The sequence below is a fragment of the Sciurus carolinensis genome, chromosome 19 (assembly GCF_902686445.1).
Source record: "Sciurus carolinensis chromosome 19, mSciCar1.2, whole genome shotgun sequence".
NCBI classification, from domain to species: Eukaryota; Metazoa; Chordata; class Mammalia; order Rodentia; family Sciuridae; genus Sciurus; species Sciurus carolinensis.
In genome coordinates, this window is record NC_062231.1 from 14743914 (window position 1) to 14762080 (window position 18167).

General features: G+C 52.6%; 1 protein-coding gene across 12 annotated transcripts in view; it reads left to right on the plus strand.

The window, feature by feature from the left end:
• Atp2b2 (ATPase plasma membrane Ca2+ transporting 2) overlaps positions 1–18167 on the plus strand; it is a 354925-nt gene that overhangs the window by 212413 nt on the left and 124345 nt on the right. Inside the window, exon 1 of one of the 12 annotated variants that reach the window (XM_047534503.1) lies at positions 3787–3884. The exons of the other annotated variants lie outside the window; for them this stretch is intronic. The gene's annotated coding sequence lies outside the window, so the exon portion shown is untranslated. Of the gene's footprint in view, positions 1–3786; positions 3885–18167 lie in introns of those variants that run through there. 12 annotated transcript variants of the gene reach the window in all.

Consider the following 18167-nt stretch of genomic DNA (forward strand, 5'->3'; position numbering starts at 1 on the left):
GAGAAACTGAGGCTCAGGGGACAGCCCAAGCTGCCTGCCTGGTCCCTAAAGAAGTCACTGGCTTAGAAGCTGGGAATTCTCAAACCGCCCCCCTTCCCCTCCTGCTCAATCTGGATTCCCCATGCCAGTCACTCATCTCACAGCTGAAGAAAGTGAAGCCCAGGACAAAGCAGTGGGCTGCCTGAGGCCCTGGAACCAGCAGGAATCAGAGCCCAGGTCTGCCTAGCCCCAGTCTGCACCCCTGACCTAATGAGTGGTATCTGTCACATAGTAGTTGTTTAATAAATAGGCCAGTTGCTCCTCCTCCCTCCCGGGTCTTCTTGCTGGGCTTTCCCAGGAGGTGGTCACATTAAACAACAGACCAGTGACAGTGGACTGGGGAAGGTGTGGAGGGTCTGACGTGACCCCTGTAGGCAAAGTCTGGCATCCCCTCTTGCAGAGTTTGTTTTCCTACATAATCGTCTCACGTCATGAGCTCAGGGAAGGAAGGAAGATGAACCCAATTGCTCTTTTCCGTTTGTTTGTTTTTGTCTTTTTATTTTTTCCCCTCCTGCTGCAGAGGTGGGCAGGAGGACCCACAACCACGGTGTGGCCTCCCCTCAGGCTGCCGCCTTCTTGCCTCCTCCCTGTTCCCCCCTCTCCTTCCTGCAGCCCAGGCTAAGCTGCCCCTGGCTAAGCCAGGCTCCGCCCACTCCTGTTCTGCGTTTCCAGCTGGTGGGTGACATGGTAGCTGACTGTGAGGCCGGAGCTCGCTGGGCTGGGTCCAGGAACCAAGGCGCACCAGCCCCCTCCCTCCCAGGAGCTCCCAGAAAGACAGTGATAGTGTGGTGTGTCTAGGTTCGTCCAAGAGGTTAGAGGAAGCTTCTCAGGGCAGCATGTTAAAAGAGTATTAGCCTTTGCCCATAGGAGGGCATTTCTGGCAGGAGGAACTACCCCGGCAAAAACCTAGAGGTGTGGAACCCTAAATGGTGTTTATTGTGATTTGCAGGAAGGTTACAAGGAAGAGGAATAAGGATATGAGACTGGAGAAGTAAACAGGGCCTATGTGTTGGGCTAAGAATTTTGAACCTTGCTCCTAGGGCACTAGGGAGCCACAGATGGCCCTTGAGCAGGGCAGCCACCTCATCAAGTCTGCTATTGTGGCCACACGACTCCATTCTCCTCCTCTGTCTGACCTCTAGTGCTGGGAGCTGGGCTGAGTCTGCTCTGCTCTTCTCTCTGAGCTCCCTCCCTTGATGATCTCACCCTGTCCCATGGCTGTAAATACCACCTTTAAGCTGCTGATTCCCACATTTCTATCTTCAGCCGGGGCCTCTCTTCTGTGCTCCCGACCCATACATACATCCAGCTGCCCACTTGGCATCTCAAAAGCGTCTCAGAGTCACCAAGTTCAAAACCAGATTCTCGGTCATTCCCACCCAAGCCTCCTAACTACCCCAGAAAACTGGCTCCTTCCCCAACTCCCCACCCTGGGAAAAGGCAGCAGCACCCACCCCTCCCGCCCCCTCTCCCAGTGTCCCAGTGGAACCACCTGCCAACACCAGCCCCATCTCTTCACCATGACCGCCGCCATGCTCACCTCAAGGGTGCAGTAGCCTCTCCCTTTCTCCCTGTCTCACCTTCACCTCGACCATCTACTCCCTAGTGGATGGTGGCTCTACAAAACTAAGCAAATTTTTATGCAAATCCACCACCTGAAATTCTTCAGAGGAGTCCCTCTGCACCCGGAATAAATCCTAATTCCTGGCCGTGGCTTTGAATGCTTGCGTGACCTGGCCCCGGCCCCTCTCGATCATCTTTGAGTTACGGAGGGCACACCCTGCCCCCGGCTGCCTCCTCTTTGCCTGGCTCTTCCCTCTGCCTGCAACACCCTTTGCCCCAGCTCTTTGCAAATCCATTCTGCAAAATAGGTTCCCTGACTGTCGTAATAGTAATACCTTATTCTCTTCATGGAGCTTTTCACAGCCTGTCTTCCCCAACAGAACGTCGTAACAAGCAAGTACAGTGTACCTGGCATATAACAGGTGCTCAATAAATAACAGTGAAGTGAAATCCATTCAAGAATAGAGGTGGGGCCTAGAAGATCAGAGGAGGGAGAGAGAATGAGACCTGGAAGGATAAAGCAAATAGAGGAAAGGGACCCGCACCAGGAAGGATGTTTGGATTTGATGTTGGGGGAACTGAGGAGTCATAGAACATTCTTGAGCAGAGACATGGTCATGGAAGCGATAATGAGAGCAAGGGAGGCTGTGTGCCTTGTGGTCGCGTTATTTTGGGATTGGGTGAGTGGCCTTAGGTCAGAGCTTAGCGCAGCAGTTCACCCACTGTGAGACCGTGGGTCTTCAGCTTCCTGCTTTGTAAGCGTGGGCTGCTAATGAAGCCTCCACACAAGGCTACCGTGATGTAAAATGACATGGTGCACGTCAGGTTCTTGGGACTCGTGAGTGCTTAACGAGCATTATCTGCTGCTGTCGAGTCGTTGTCGTGGCTTAGCAAGGCTGTGTACGTCGAACCCTGTACCCGGGGCTGGAACCTAACCACTCCTGCCACCGGGAAGCTCGCCATCTGCCAGGGTGATGGGCAGAGACTCTGACAGTGGTTCCCTGGGACCTGCCCTCCACTGAAGCTACAGCCCAGACAGAGTCCGTCCTGGGAGAGTCAGGGGAGGCCTCCCAGAAGAAGTGACATTAGGTTTCGGGGAGACAGTTTCCTTGAGAGAATATTTGAGTCAGCAGCCACTGGCCCGTGAACAAGGGAGGAGGGGCGCATTCTGGCTGCTCAGCTCCCAAAATAACCCGGATCTGAGGGCGGACAGCCCGGGAAGCCATGAGAGCCTTGCCATTTCCCAGCCGGATCTCGACAACCTTGGAGCGGTCCTTGCCCTACCCCAGGGCCCCAGGGGGCAAGAAGGGCAGAGGAGGGATGCCCGGGACAGAGCCCTGACCCTGGCCCTGGCCCAGCGGCTGGGCAGTCGGATCAGGGGCCAGGATGAGAGTCCCCTCTCCTCCTGACACCAAGCTGTCTGAGGCTGGGGTTTGCCTTTCAGCTTCTCCACCAGACCAGCAGCTTGACCACCAGGGCCAAGACTGGCAGGTGGCAGGAGGACACGCCCTAGGGCTGCATCTCCCCTCTCACCTGCCTCTGTGATTCTCGGCTCCATCTCTGCTGGTCTCTGTGTCTTGGCTTTGGTTCCCGGGCATCTTGACCTGTCACCGTGTCTCTCCCTCCCTCTCCCCCACCTCCTCTGGGTCTCCATTTGCCTCTTCCGGAGCCCGCCTGTTTCTCTACTCTGCAGCCCTTTCCTCCTCCTCGTTTCCTTCCCTCCCTCTCCCTCCCACCCCAGCCTCTCAGGTTCTCTGTTGTCCCTCAGCTTCCTGCTCCCCTTTCTTGGTCCCCTCCCCGCTCCTCCCTCTAGTAAGAGAATTCCTAGAACATGCATGCGTGCGCCCACACACATATGCTCGCGATGGACACAGGCTTGTGGAAGCCCTTTGAGGACCAGAGCCCAGGCTCTGGTCTGTCCTGACCCCAGAACTCAGGGACAAGGGTGGGCTTGGGTGCAGCGGGGAGGGCCCCGAAGCTAATGGAGGTAAGGGTCCCTGCACCTTCTCACAGGGACACGGAAGGCTCAGTGCTGGGGGTGGCCAGGACGTTTCTGGGCCTGTTCCTCCGTGGGCACAGCTGCTGGACTTCCCAGGCAGGTGGGACAGCAGATCAGGTCATTGGGCCCATTCAGCAGAATTATAAATAGCAGCTTATGCCCAGCCTGACCCAGACGGTAACCACGGCCGCCACAGGGCCCCAGGGCCCCCTGTCCTCCGCCCCTCCAGCCATACCTTTGAGGCAAGGCCTGCCCCTCCCCTGCACAGCCAGTGGGTCCCCAGGTCAGTATCCGATGTGCTGTCGCCATGGCAACTTGTGTGTCCCCATCCAGCCCAGGCTCAAGTTGCGGGAGGTGGGGGTTGGGTAGGGGGGGCCGAGCAAGAAAGGTTCAGTGGCCTGGAATCAAAGGTCACCTCTCTATGCTGGAGCTTGCCTGCTGTCTCGGGTGCTGGGGAGTGGGGTCCTGTCCCCTGGAAACTTCGCCCTGCACGGGAGGACGGGAGGCCCTGCGGCCTGGAGGAAGGGTTCAGCCCTGAGAGTCCTCCAGTGACCAGGCACAGTGGGTCAGGCCCAAGCCTGGAGGCCAGAGAGACATGAGTTCAAATCCTTCATCCATATTCACCCAGCCGGGAGGCAGGGCCCTCAGTCCCATACTTAACTCTTATTGGTTCCTGAGGGCAATGTAGGGTGAGGGAGAAACCCGCAGACTTCAGAGTCATGCTGACCTGAGTTTATCTGGTCTCTGCCATTCACTGATCTCTCTCTGACCCTCAGTTTCCCATCTATGAAATGGGTGTGTAAACAACACACACCTCACTGTGTTATTGGGGAGAAGGGACAGAGCCAGTGCCCCACATGCAGCAGCTAGACTTGTGATTGCCATTGGCAAACTCTTGTTTCTATCTCCTCATCAGAGAGGCAGAGACGACCTCACTAACTCTCTGGGTCACCTCAGGCAGCTCCCTGTCCCTCTCCAGTCTCAGTCTCTCCATCTGCAAAATGACCACAGGACCACTCAGGCCCTGCCCAGCTCTGAGATCCATAGGTCTCAGCAGCCCCCATGGGACTGGGCAGTTTCTGTTATTATACACCCACACCTTCAACCAGGCCTGGGCACAGGAAACCTGAGCTGGGGTAAGGGACGTCCTGCAGGGTTGCCTGGCAACTGAGGTGCAAGCAAGGAAGGCTTGGGTGTCAGGGTGTCCAGCGGCAGCCCCCTCCCGAGAGACTCTAGGAAGCAGGAAGGCCGGAGACCCTTGCTGGAACCAGCGCAGGGGAATATCCCCCTCCTCCCACACCTGTCCAGGCCCAGCCTATCTGAGAACCCACTTCCTGAGCGTGAAAGGGGCCATTGGCCTGGGGTGTATTTATAGGTAGAGCATGTGGTCCGGCTCAGAAAGAGAAACCGGAGCCTCCTCTCTGCTAGCTGATACAGCGGCTGCCGCTGTCCCCTCTTCCTGGAAGTCTGCAGCCCAAGTTTACCTAAAAGCTTGGAGAATTCCCTGACCCCTTGGGGGACCTGATGCCAGCTCCTGGAGCTCCCAGAGTGCTTTGCGTGGATCTCGAGGCCACAGTTCAGTAATCACTTCCCTTATGTGTTATGCCTTCCTTTCTTTCTTCCTTCCTTCCTTCCTTCCTTCCTTCCTTCCTTCCTTCCTTTACTGGGGATTGAATCCAGGGGTACTTTACCACTGAGCTACATCCCCAACTCTTTAAAAAAAAATTTTTTTTTGAGACAGGGTGTCACTAAGTTGCTTCGGCTGACTTTAAACTTGCACTCCTCCTGCCTCAGTCTTCCAAGTCGCTGGGATTAGACGTGTACCACCACGCCCAGCTGGATTATCTATTCTTGGCCTTCCTATGTGCAGCCGTATCTATTCTTGGCCTCCCTGCACAACCTCTTCCACATTTTAGTTCCTTCACCCAGCAAATATCTTACTGAGTATCCACAGTTCTGCTGTGTTCTCCTGAGTGGTCTTGAGCATGCTACTTACACTTTCTTGCCTCAGTCTCCTTATCTGTAAAGTGGGGATAATAAGAATCCCTGCTCGTGAAGTTGTGGTATGGATCAAATGAGGTGACGGGTATAATGTTAACAGGGCTTGGCATGTAGGCAATGCCCCACGAGTATCAGCTTTTCATTCATTTTATTAAATTGTTATAATGTGCAGGTACCATGCCAGGTGGGGAGGAGACAAGGCCCAGCTGTTTGAGATCAGGGGCTGAGTTCTGTCCCTTTCCACCCTTGCTGCAAGTGCAGGTCCTCTGCAAATGTTATCAAATGAGCAGGTGAGAAGTGAAGCACATCCCCTGGAATTCACTGCTGTTGAGGGCACCGAGCACCAAGGCACTTGCTTTAAACATCCTTTACAACTCCAGGTGTTCCTTGGATTCTCTGTGGCTATCCCATCCCCAAAGTTACCAAACTATGCTTGAAATCTCTTTGTAGGTTTTCAGTCTCTGCCCTTTGTGGGGGTTGGGGCTGAAGCAAGCAGACCCATTGCTGCTCTGGGCAGTAAATAGCAAGGCAGACAGATGGCGGAGGAGGCCGGATCTGGCACCAATGGGAACCTGGGAGGAGTGCCTCCTTACAGCTTAGGCCTGAGGTGCCTCATGGACCTCACCCTAGCCCTGACACTGTATCTGAGTGACCCCTGTCAAGCCAGTTACTTCTCCCCTTGAGGAGTCAGTCCCCTCGTGGGTTGGAGACAAAGGAAGCATGACCATAAAGAGTCCCTTCAAATAACAGTTCTTGTTTATAACATGCTAATGATGCTGTGGAAGCGGGCTGAGCTGGTGGCCGAGCCTCCCCAGGGCCTGTCATTCGTCAGCAAATCCGCACTGGGTGGCTGCCAGGCCTCTGGCCCAGGGCTGTTTCTAACAGCAGGTGATACGGCCAGGCTGACGGCTCCAGAATTTCATCCTTGACTTCTTCCAAACACAGGAAGGGGCTGCCATCTGCTTGCCGCCCCTCACACCCCGCCTGCCAGGTCAGCCAAAGCCCCCATGCCTTTTCCTGCCTGGGCTTTGGCCTGGCACCTGTCAGCAGTGCATGGAGGAAGAATCCCACTGGGGGTTTCCTTGGAGGATGCTGAAGCCGCAGCTTTCCTGAAGAAGCCTCCCCCACCCCGTCCCCCAGCCCACGTTCCTTCACTTGGGTGGGGAGGAGGGCAATGGGGCAGCCCTGGCTTTCTCTCCCCCAAGGACATCCCAGTCCAGTGTCCTGATGTCCTCACCACAAGGCAGCTCCATGTGTGCTGGGTCCAGGTCCAGAAGTCCATTGTGTGCCAAGGTCAAGAGCACAGCCTCAGGACTCAAGCCCTGATATAAATCCCCGACAAGTCCTTCCTGTCGGTCTGACCTTGGTCTGTCATTCCAACTGCCTGAACCTCAGTTTTCTCATCTGCAAAATGGAGAGAATAGCAGCAAACACCTCAGGGGGTGTTTGTGGGTCCTTGCAAGATGATGTGAGAACAGAGGTGAATGCAAGGAGCAGCCCTCGGTAGCAGTGAAACCCAGCTGTTCTCAGGAATTTTTCCCTTACTGTTGCTATTGCCACTCCGATGACTTCATGGCTTTGGCTGTGGCCCTGCCAGAAATATTATCTCCTTTCCTCTGATTCAACCTTAACTTTGATTCTAACTGGAGGCTGCTCAGTGCCCAGTGCATGTTCTCCACCTTTGTGTTCAAACACAAGTGTTTGTTCAAGGGGTGGGTGGGTCTGAGACCCAGGCTGTCTGGTGCTTTTCTGGTTTCTGGGGTTAAGACACAACTTCCCATGGCCACTTTTCCACTTGGCAAATTTTTGTTTGCCAAGGAACCATCATGTCTGTCAGATGTGCTGGGGACCCAGAGATGGATAAAGTTTAAACGGCATAAATGATCATGCCACATGGAGGGATCAGTTGACTCTACCTGGACAGTGAGGTCTATATAGGGTTTACTGAGGAGGAGACATTCTGACTTGGGCTCTGGAGGGTGAATAGGAGTCCGCCAGACAGAGATGCAGAAGGCATAGCAGGTGATCCACAGGGCAGATCTGAGTCGATTTTTTTATTATGATTAAACAAAAAAAAATTCTCCCCACATAGATATTTAGTGGTCAGAAGGTAACACTGACTGATACAAGAGCACACATGTGCCCTTTACAGTCAGGCGCAGGGGTGCCTTGAGTCTTTCCCAGAGCTCAAAGACTTAGCCCAAGTCCTTGTGCAAAGGTCTCTTGGAAACCATCAGCTCATCTTCCTTATTTTACAGATGGAGAAACTGAGGCCCAAAGGGGGAAGTGTAACAGGGACAGTTAACAGTGGACCTTCTAGCCAGGCCAACCCACCCATGGTTTAGGGTGACCAGCCATTGAGTTACATGTGCTGGAACTGGTCACACGAGCCTCCAGGGTCAAAGCCTGGAATGCCAGTCTCTAAAGGACCTGCCACACATCTCTGAATCTCTCTAGCTGTAGTTTCCTAATACTTGTGAGTCAAAAAAAAATAACTGGGCTCTTTCAAGCTTCAAACTGGAAAGTATTTTATGAGTACTCTTTCCAAAGACCATTTTAATATTGCTGACATTTTTTTCAGGGTAGAACATAATGGCAGTTTTCCCTGAAAGCTAAAGTCATCCTCTGGCATGGTTTGGGGGTTCCAGGGTCCAAGAGTTCAGACAGCCCCAGAGAGAGCAAAGAGGCATCTTATAAAGGTCAGCCTTCTATTCTGTACTAGAGAGTTTATAGATGCTTCCTTTCACTACGCAGCCACCTCCTAGACTGGGAGACTGACCCTGTTCCAGATAGTAAAACTCTTTGCCAAGACCCCCGGCTTCCTCACCATCCCCACACACACACATACAACCTAGAGTCTTACTTCTAAGCAACATATACTTTCTGCATATCTCAGCATCCACCTGACTCAGGCAAGCTTGTGCACAACCTGCCCTGCCCTGCACGTATAGACACACACACACACACACACACTCACACACATCTGTATACATGCACACACAATTGCACTTTGTCCTGCCCTGGCACACATTGATTGACGTCTGTGCAGGCACACCGGCTGCACATCCATGCATATACATCCTTCCTGGCCTGGCCCACACAGACACGTGTGCATGCCCACGTGGACATGAACCTCCAGTAGAGAAGAGAGAGTGGGGTTATTCTCCACAGAGCTGAGAGCAGGTCAGAAAACACCCCATTACTGTAAAATAATAAAAATGATCAGCAAGAAGAAGACCCCAGCTCCACCTAAAGAGCTCATAACCACCACACTGGCATAAGACTGTCATGGCGGGAGGCATGAATCCCTATAGAGGGAGGCAAGCAAGCAGAAGCAGGACTTAATAGAGATGCTGTGGAGCATCGAGCATCACTGGAATTTTGACCTCTAAGGTCCCCGCTGGTCTCTGGATTCAAGTGAGCTCGGGGAACCAGAGCCCCTTCTGAGCTTTGTAAACACAGGCCTTTTGGTAGCCTCTGCTCTGGGCAGGGTACCCTCACAGCACCCTGGGAACGCAGTACCAGACAGTGGTCAGGGACCAACTCAGTGCAGGCCTGATGCCTTCATGGATCTGAGTCAGCCCCTAGAGATGCACACACCCCAGCCCACAGAACTAGCACCCATTTCATGCTAGCCGTGACCCTGGAGAAAGAAACTCTGACCCTGGACAAGCTCTGACCTTGTCGGTCCCTTATAACAAGAAATCAGAGGCAGCAAAGGCCCAGATTTGGGTGTTGCAGAGCAGGGGAGTCTCAGGTCCTGAAGTCTTCACAGAGGCAGGGGTAGGTGTGGTGGCTGGAGAAGGATCTCTAACTTAGAGATTTGAACCTAGGCTCTGACCGCATCGAAAACCCACCCCAAAACTACCCTGGTTGACACTCCAAGGAGAGAAGGCCCTGGGACAGCACAATAGGGGCCTAACACTCAAGGAAATTTTTTTTTTAAGTTTTTAGTTGTAGATGGACATAATACCTTTTTAATTTATTTATTTATATTTATGTGGTGCTAAGGTTTGAACCCAGTGCCTCACGCGTGCTAGGCAAGCGCTTTACCACTGAGTTACAACCCCAGCCCTCAAGGCAATTTTGAAATGCAGAATAATGCCGCTGGAGCAGCTGGAACCACATCCCCTGGGGGAAGAGGGAAACTAAGATAGTCCCTGCGGCATCTACCACTACGCTTCTCTTTGAATCTGGAGCTTTGGGCGGGGAGAGGACTATGGGGCTGAAAAAGGAGAAGGAACGGAGCCTTGGAGTGGGGGTAGTTGAATGAGAACACCTTCAGGGTCTCAGGTTTGGGGTCTCCTGGGGTTTTGAAAGCACCTTGACTTTGGAACTCTTGAACATTCTGACTGAGAATTTGGGGTAAGACTTGGACCTCTGCAAGAGGAGGCTCAGAGTGGTTCTTAGCAAGAAATGAGGAAGTGAATATCTTCAGGGATTCTTCAGGCCTGCCCAGACCAGCTACACTGCAGCATCCTGCAAGTAGAGGGAGACAGGTGAGTTAGGGTGGTGACATCTCTGACAGGCATCAGTCTTGAGCCCAGCTCTGCTGGCACCTCCTCTGTTCCCTTCGGCCAGTGCCTTCAATCTCAGGGTCTCTAGCCTTCTAGAAATGACAGTCATTCCAGTTTATCATGTCTTTCAATGGCCAGGCTGTGACCTGAGCCTGGATTAACTTTCTCCTCCCAATGGTCCTGGGAGAGGGGACCCATTATGGTCTCCTGTTTTTAGAAACATGGCAACTGAGGCCAGAGAGCTGACTTCACAGCCACTTGGTAGTGTCAAAGTGAGGGTTCTAACTGAGATCGCTCTGAATCTAAGCCTCAAACAAGGAGTTCTGACCCCGCTATGTTGTGAGTCAAATGAAAAGCCATCAGTCTAGATGGAAGAAGTCTGGGAATGGAGAAATTCCCAGGAGGAGATGGTACTAGAGCTTGCAGATCTAAGACCTAGAGATGGTGTAAAAAGTAACAGACAAAGAAGGAGGCGAGGGCTTTCCAAGTAGGGATCCCAGCCAGGATGCAGTGGGGGGAGAGTGGGCCTGCTGCAGGGGCCCTCGAGGGTGGGCGTAGAGAGGAACCAGGCTGTTCACCCCCACAGTTTCCTGGCTTACTTTCATTTGGGGGGCTCAGAGCCTGAACATCAGGCCTGTGGCTCTGCATGTCTTTAACAAGGCTGGGGTCCCCTGGGCCTGCATCCCCCGGGAGGCTGCATTTGCATCTGTCCCCGTGCAGATGGCTGGTGAGAGCAGCTAGCGGTCCCCACCCCCACCCGCACCCCCTTCTGTCGCGGGGACTCGGCTGCGCCGGGGAACGTGGTGCGACGTTATTTTTAGAAGTGGTACCATCTGTTCAAGGTGCCGAGTGGATTCTGTTCATCTCTGCAGTGGCCAGGGACAACCATGCCAAGTCAGGCCAAGAGCTGCAGAGCTAACTGGGACCCCCTCCACCACACTTTGGATGGGATGGTCGCTAATCTTCAGGCTGGCCCACTGGATGCAGGAGCTGGAGAGAGGCCACAAGCCCACAGCACCTGCGATTCTGGTGGCTGGAGGCTGGGGCTGTCGGTGGGGCAACTCTGGGGCCAGCACAGACACTGCAGAGGATGAGCTCAAGGTGGGGGGCATCACACCCCCCAGGCCTGGGCACCTGAGCCAAGGCTGCCTTCTGGCAGATTTGGAGTGTCCTGGCCCTGACCTCTAGGACATAGGGGAGGATGGAGAAGCAGAGGAGGAGTGACGAGGTGGGTGTAGTAGAGATGTGAATGTCATCCAGAAGGGCGGGAATACTCCCCATGCAATCCCAAATGCTGAACCACCTAGGTGGCCCCAGTGTACCACTACTCGAACAGACCCCCTGAAAGCAGTCTGCCTGAGTTCACATCCAACTATTATGTGACCCTGGGCAACCTCCTTTCACCTTGGAGAACTTCTATTTGCCCATCTTTGAAATAGGATTCCAGTAGCAGCTACTTCATAGGATTTAGGCTTGGGTTTGCTGATCTGAAATCCAGAAGGTTGCAGCACAGTCTTTGGCCCTGAGTAAGGGTACCCTGGGCACGAGCTATTTCTACCATCTGATTGGCTAATTTCCCCTTGGAAATGCAAACTTCACCCTAGGCCTCGCTGTTTCCCGTGTCCTTCCCCCATCCAGTGACTTCCTCTGTCATGCAGCCAGCATTGGTGAAGGCCCATCTTATACTGGGGACTGAGAAAGTCCTGTTCTTGGAGGTTCATGAGGGAGGCAAGCCGGCAAAATCCACTCCAACAGAGGGTGGAGGATGTGGTGTCAAGGGGTGAGCCATCTTTGTTGGGCTGCCAGTGGAAGGGGGTTGAAATTTGGAGTTTGGGGTACTAAAATTTCAGGGAGAAGTTGAATTACAGCTGGGTCTTTGAGGATCATGTTTTAATTAATAGAAAAGCAAGTGGCAGACCTTTCTGGACTAGGGGGAGTATGCATACAAAAGTTAAGAGGCAGGAGCTTGCATTAGTTGTTCAGAAAATGGCATTAGACCAGAGCCCAGGGAGGGTGGCTTGGAGCCAATTGGTCAGGATCCTGGAGGTCATCGTCCGAGTTTTTAAAATGGGCACCAGGGAGCCACTGATGATTTCTAATCCAGAAAATGGCATGCTCAAACCCAAAAGATGGCATAATGTGGTGGCTTTAGAGTTAGGGCACTGTGCTGCTCCTGGCTCCACAACCCATCAGCTCTATGAGTTTGTGCATGACATCATTTTACCTCTCTGAACCTCAGTTTCCTCATTTGTAAAGTAGGTATTAAGTGCCTACATCTTCAAGTTGCAGGGTAAGGCATTTGCAGAGCCTGACGCAGCTTCTAACATGTAGAAGCCACTCTGTACATGGTGGTCATCATCAGCCTCACTCTGGGGACATTGGAGGAGGTAGGGGAATGTAGAGCTGGGGGTCCGAGTGGGAGGGTTGCAAATGAGTAGCCTGAAGCAGGGTCAGGGTCCTGGGGAGAGGAGGAAGAGGAGGGCACATGGGCCTTTACCCTGTGCTTCTGGGTCTGGGCACCTGACTGAACATGAGGGAGGGAGCAGAGTCAAGCAAAGTGCCCTAGAGTCAAGATAGGGCACTTTAGATGCTCTATGGAACACAGGAGCCACAGAAGAATAAAGACATTTAAGGGAGTCTGAGAGCCTGGAACACCTTCAGAGAGGATACTTGGCAGCCACAGGAAGATCAGTTCTGGAGCTTGGGAAAGAGGGCAAGGTGGATGGGTCAGGTTGGGAGTGACTCGTGTTAGGATGCAAGCTGATACCAGGTGGGTGGCGTCACCCAGAACAGACCAGGCATTTCACGAGTCACAGACAGGACCATGGGTAAAGCCTGCAGTTGACCCAAAATAGACAAACCACAGAAGCCCGGGAAGACATGTTCACAGAAGCCCCAGAGAGTGGGAAGAAGCGGGTGGGGACATCTACTGTGGTCAAGGATGTGAGGACTGGAAAGGGCCTTGCAGTTGGCTGGTACAAGTCATCTCAGAAGCCACTGAGAGCCTGGCCTATTGGGAAGTGCCCTTTGGATGAACAGAGAAGGGAACTGGGGTGATTTCAAGTCAGGAGCCACAGGAGTAAGGTAGGACCCCAGAACCCAGACCAGGAGAGTGTTGGGTACAAGAGAAAGTGAGCCGAAGCATGTGGTGGCGGGTGGAAACCCCAAAGCACTGGAACATGTTGTGCTTGTTTCAGATCCCCAACCCCAACTGCCACATGCTCATCCATCCATGCAGGCCTGCGCTTCAATCAGCCCCCATGTGATGTCAGTGCAGGGACCCCCTCCAGGAACCCCCTCATTGAGCAGCAGTAATGGGGGCCCCAAGCTCCACCTGGAGAAGCCCTTATCAGGAGAGGAAGAAAAGGACACCTTTGCTTTGGGGGAGGGACTAAGCCCACGTGCAAACTTAAACTTACTCTCACCTGCTCCCGGCTCCTCCTCGGGCTTCCTGGCCTCCTCATTCACCTCCTTCAGGTCTGAGGCCAAGCCAGGGGCATCGCAGAGACTACTGGCTTTCCACCAAAGAGACTCTACATGGAGATAGCTTGGGCTAAGGCATGGAGAGCAATGAGGACACAGTCACCAAACCAGGGACACCTCTGCTCCAGCTTAGAAGAGATAGGACAGTGACTGGCCACAAGAGTGAGAAATAGGAGCTAAAAGACAGCTCACCCACACACATGCACAAATCCCTGCTGGGATCTGTCATTCTGACTCCTCCACTCCCTTAAATCCAAGAGTCCTACTTTCTGCCTTTTTAATCCCTCTCTTTCTCACTATAGTTAGATGCCCTGGCCTCGGCAGTCTCAGGGCACATAGAGGGACTTTCTCCCAAGACTTAGCTTCCTGCTTCTCTGATCTGAACCCAAAAGACCCACTCAGCTATTCAAAAGTCAGCTCCAAACTTAGGCACATCCCTGGCACTTCTGTGAGTGAATTTTTTCTCCTCCACCCCAGGGAGGAGAGAACTTACTAAATTCAGTCAAACTGAGATCCCATCACCTAAATATTCTCCCAGTCCTGGCAGGAACCGGAGGGAATGGAGGAGGCACATACAAAAGAATGATTCACTAGTTGGTGGAATTTCTGGCATTGGGGGCAGATGGCACTGGTGGACCAAGATGGGCTTTCTGTCCAGGCACTTAAGTGACCCTGAGTGATCTTTTGCAAAGTTCTTGTTTTTTTTGTTTTTTTTTTTTATTTTGCCCAGGTCTGTGCACTGGAACAGTCACATTGCCTGAAAACAAAGCCTGTGATATCGGGGATCAGCTCCCCATGCCTGCTCAAGAACTCATGGAAAAGGCTCAGTGTCATTCCCAGCGCCCACACCCCACTCCCCAGAGTCAGGGATGCACCTTGGCTTTACCTGTTTGCCCCACACTCCAGATGTCAGCCCCGTCCTAGAAAGCTCCTATGAGCACTCATAACACTTGGTTCTGTCAGCACCACAGCACATGGACAGCTCATTCTGAAAGCCCACCCCTACCTCCCCAGTCAGCACCATGGCCTTGAGGACAGCTCCCAGTGGAGCCAGTGCCTGCTTCTTTGTCTTCGGCAGGCTGTCTTTCAGCACCAGGACCACATGGACAGCTCTCACTCCCAGCCTCTCCCGCCAGCCTGCAGAGGGTAGAGGAGGTCTGCTGTTATCAGGTTCCCTGGCCCTGGCCACCCAATCCCTCCCCTGCACCCACCTCCATCTATCCATCAACACTTCAACCCCAGATACAGCTCCCTGGGCCCCGTCCTTCTACAGTCAGAGGTGAAGCCTGAGGCCCCATCAGCTTGTGGCGTATGGCGTGTGGTGTGTGGAGTGATAGCCACAGAGGAACCCTGTACCTTACTGTAGGAACTAGAAAGAAGGGAAGGAGCCCGATTTGCTGGCTGGAGGGTGGTAAGCAAGCCTGCGGAACTCCAGGGTGCCTGCGTGTGGCCTGGCCACACTACCATGGGGCTTTCGGCTAGTCACTACACTCTTGCTCTGTTTCTGCCTTCTCTGTAAAAGGGGAGTGATGACAGTTTCTAGGTCATAGGGTTCTTGTGAAGGATTAGATGAGATGGATGGAGTGGTGCTTGGCACGTAGTGGGAATGACATTAGTGTTGCCATCATTTTTTGTCCTTCCTTCAAGTCTCTGATGGTGGTCTATAGGGACCGAGCAAGAGCTAGGAAAGAATGAGGGACTAAATGCGCAAAGGAACAGGGTCACTTTGGTCACTTAGGCCAGCTAGGATCTAGAGGCTGGGAGCAGCCAAAGCTGCAAAGGGGATATTAAGAAGTTCAGAGCTGCTGTTAGGGTGAGGGAAGAACAGAGAGTTGGCAGAGGCATTTGGTAGAAGCAAAGATCAGTATGGAGATGAGCTGGTCCACCCCAGAGGCCAGTACCTCAGCCTTCTCACTGCATGCCCTTGTCTTGCAGCCCAAGGTGACAGTTGTCCCCCAACCCCTTGTTTCCTCATCTAGGTTTTCTCATATCCATCTGCTAGTGACTTTCCTATTTTAAATTCATCAGAAAATTCACAAAGGTTTTTTTTAAAGCAAAGATTTCTAAACCTGGAGCACAAAAAGGATACGAATCTTGAAAGGCAGACACTGTTATGCTAAGGCCTGGGGGTGGGAAGTGGATGTCAAAGGAAGAAGGTGAATTATAATCAGCTCATGCCTCCCTGATTCTAGGGCATTTCTCCTTCCCTCAGCCTCCAGCCAAGCAGGGGTAGACTTGCAATTGGGACATTCTTTTCTGCTGGAGACAAGGTGGCATCAAGGAAGGCCAAGGACCAGTGTGTTTCCTAAGAAGCAAGTGTCTTGGGATGAGAGAGTCCTTAAGGAAGGTGCTAAAATGGGAGGACTATCTGTCCATCCCACATCCTCACTTTACCAAAGAGAAAACTGAGGCGGGAAGGGGGAAAACACTGGCCCAAGGCTAAACTATAAGTTAGTAAATGTCAATGAGACACAGAGGACCAAGCATGGTGGCACATACCTGTAATCCCAGCAGCTTGGGAGGCTGACGGGGGGATAGCAAGTTTAAGGCCAGCCTCAACAACTTACCTAGTCCCTAAACAACTTGGTGAGACCCTGTCTCAAAATTAAAAATAAAAAAGGCTGGTGATGTAGTTCAATGCCCAGTACCAAAAAGAAGGGTGGGGGGACACAGAGGCTTTGGATTGGAGGAGACATATTTAAACTATATCAAGTCCTACCCAGATGGCCTTGGCCGTCCATAATCTCTCTTGTCTATAAAGTAGACACAGCTCATTGAAGGCCTTTGCTATGCAATTGCTGTTAACAGTAGTGGTCAAACCGAGATCAGGACCCAAGGGATCTGGTCCCAGGAAAGGGCCATTTGGGATCCATCCTCCCACAATCTGAACTAAACCCTGTATAGGAACTACCCAACTCAACCTGCAGATCCTTACTTTGGAGTCATATGAGGCTCTTTGTAGCAGAGTGACCAGACCCTGTACAGCAGGAAGGAAGATGTAAGCATCTCTCCTTCACTCTGTATAATCCCAGTGCTCAGACCAGGGCCTGAGAGGCACCTTGTTAGAATTACTAGTTGGGTGGGTAGGTGGATGGTTGAAGAGATGAACAGTTGGACACACAGCTAATGGATGGATGGATGAATGGACAGATGAGTGGGTGGTTGGGTGGGCAAATGAATGAGTAGGTGGGGGTAGGGATGGATGGACAGATGGAAGGCTGAATGGACAGATGAATGGATGGGTAGATGAGTTGATAGATGGGTATTGTGCCAGGCATCTGAGAGACCAGCCATAGAGGGGTTTTCCTGCCATCTAACATTGGTGGCCCCTCTGGAGAGCAGAGGGCAGTGGAGACAGTTAACTGATAATGGCAAACTGCACAAAAAGCCCTGTGTCCCTATCCGCCCACCCCCAGCCCTGTTTGTGTCACCTGTGCCTTCAAGGCTGATGCAAGGCTGTTTCTGTGGGATTTCTGGGCTTTTTTAGATGTTCCTTTTCTGGTTAACAGAATAGGAGTTGTCTAAAAATAGCACCAAATTTGCTTCTGGGGTATACATTTTCAACTCCTTCCCTCCTTCCCTATTCTCTCTCCTCAACTGTGAGAACAGAGCTGAGATTGTCCTTGTCAGCTTTGATGCACATGCACATTTTGGGGCTTGCACACCCAGAGATGGGGGTGGCACAGGTGTCTCTGGCTGGCTCACATTCACACTCATGATAACATACTCCAGCAGACCCTGTCCTTCTGGGTCACTCACACCATCATGGAGACCCTCTCTCACACACAAACACACTGACCACAGACCCAACCCAACGCCGTCATTTTTGTGCTCCTTCGAACTCAGCTGTGGCCCCAAGTGCTGCCCCACTAATGCACACAAGCCACCCTAACGCACTCCCAGGGACCCAGCACGTCGGCACAAACTGCACACCCACACCCATCCCACACACCACACAACTACACTCTCATGCACCCTGCATGCATCAGGCTCTCTCCTCACTCACGTGTGCAGAGAGATGTGTCAGAGGTGGCTGAGGCTCTGGGTGAGGAGAAGGGAGGAGCTGTCCTGTCCCTGGCTGCCAGACTGAGCTTACTGTTTTAACTGAGCTTAACACAGAAGCGGATGGCTCCCCGTCACTGAGCCAGGGCAGCCCCTACAGAAAGGCCAAAACTGGCAACCAAGAGAGGACAGGGAATGCTCTCCTGCATGGAAACTATAGTTAGTTCTTCCAGACCAGAACACAGGGCAGACCAGCCTTGTGTACTGAGCCCATAAGCTGCAAAGATCCCAGACATCTGAGAGAGGACAGGGAGCTTTGAGAGTGTGGCAAAGTCAGATCTGAGTTCTGACAACATAGTTAGAATCATATCGTTATCACAGTCACCATGTAACATGACCAGGAGCCATGCTAAGCTGTTTCTCAATTAATCCTTACAAAACCCCATAAAGCTGACTGTGGGATTATCCCCATTTTATGGATGAGGAAACCAAGGCTCAGAGAGATTAAGAGCCCTGCCCAACTTACACAACCAGTAACCACAGAAATAGGCCTGGGTTATCAG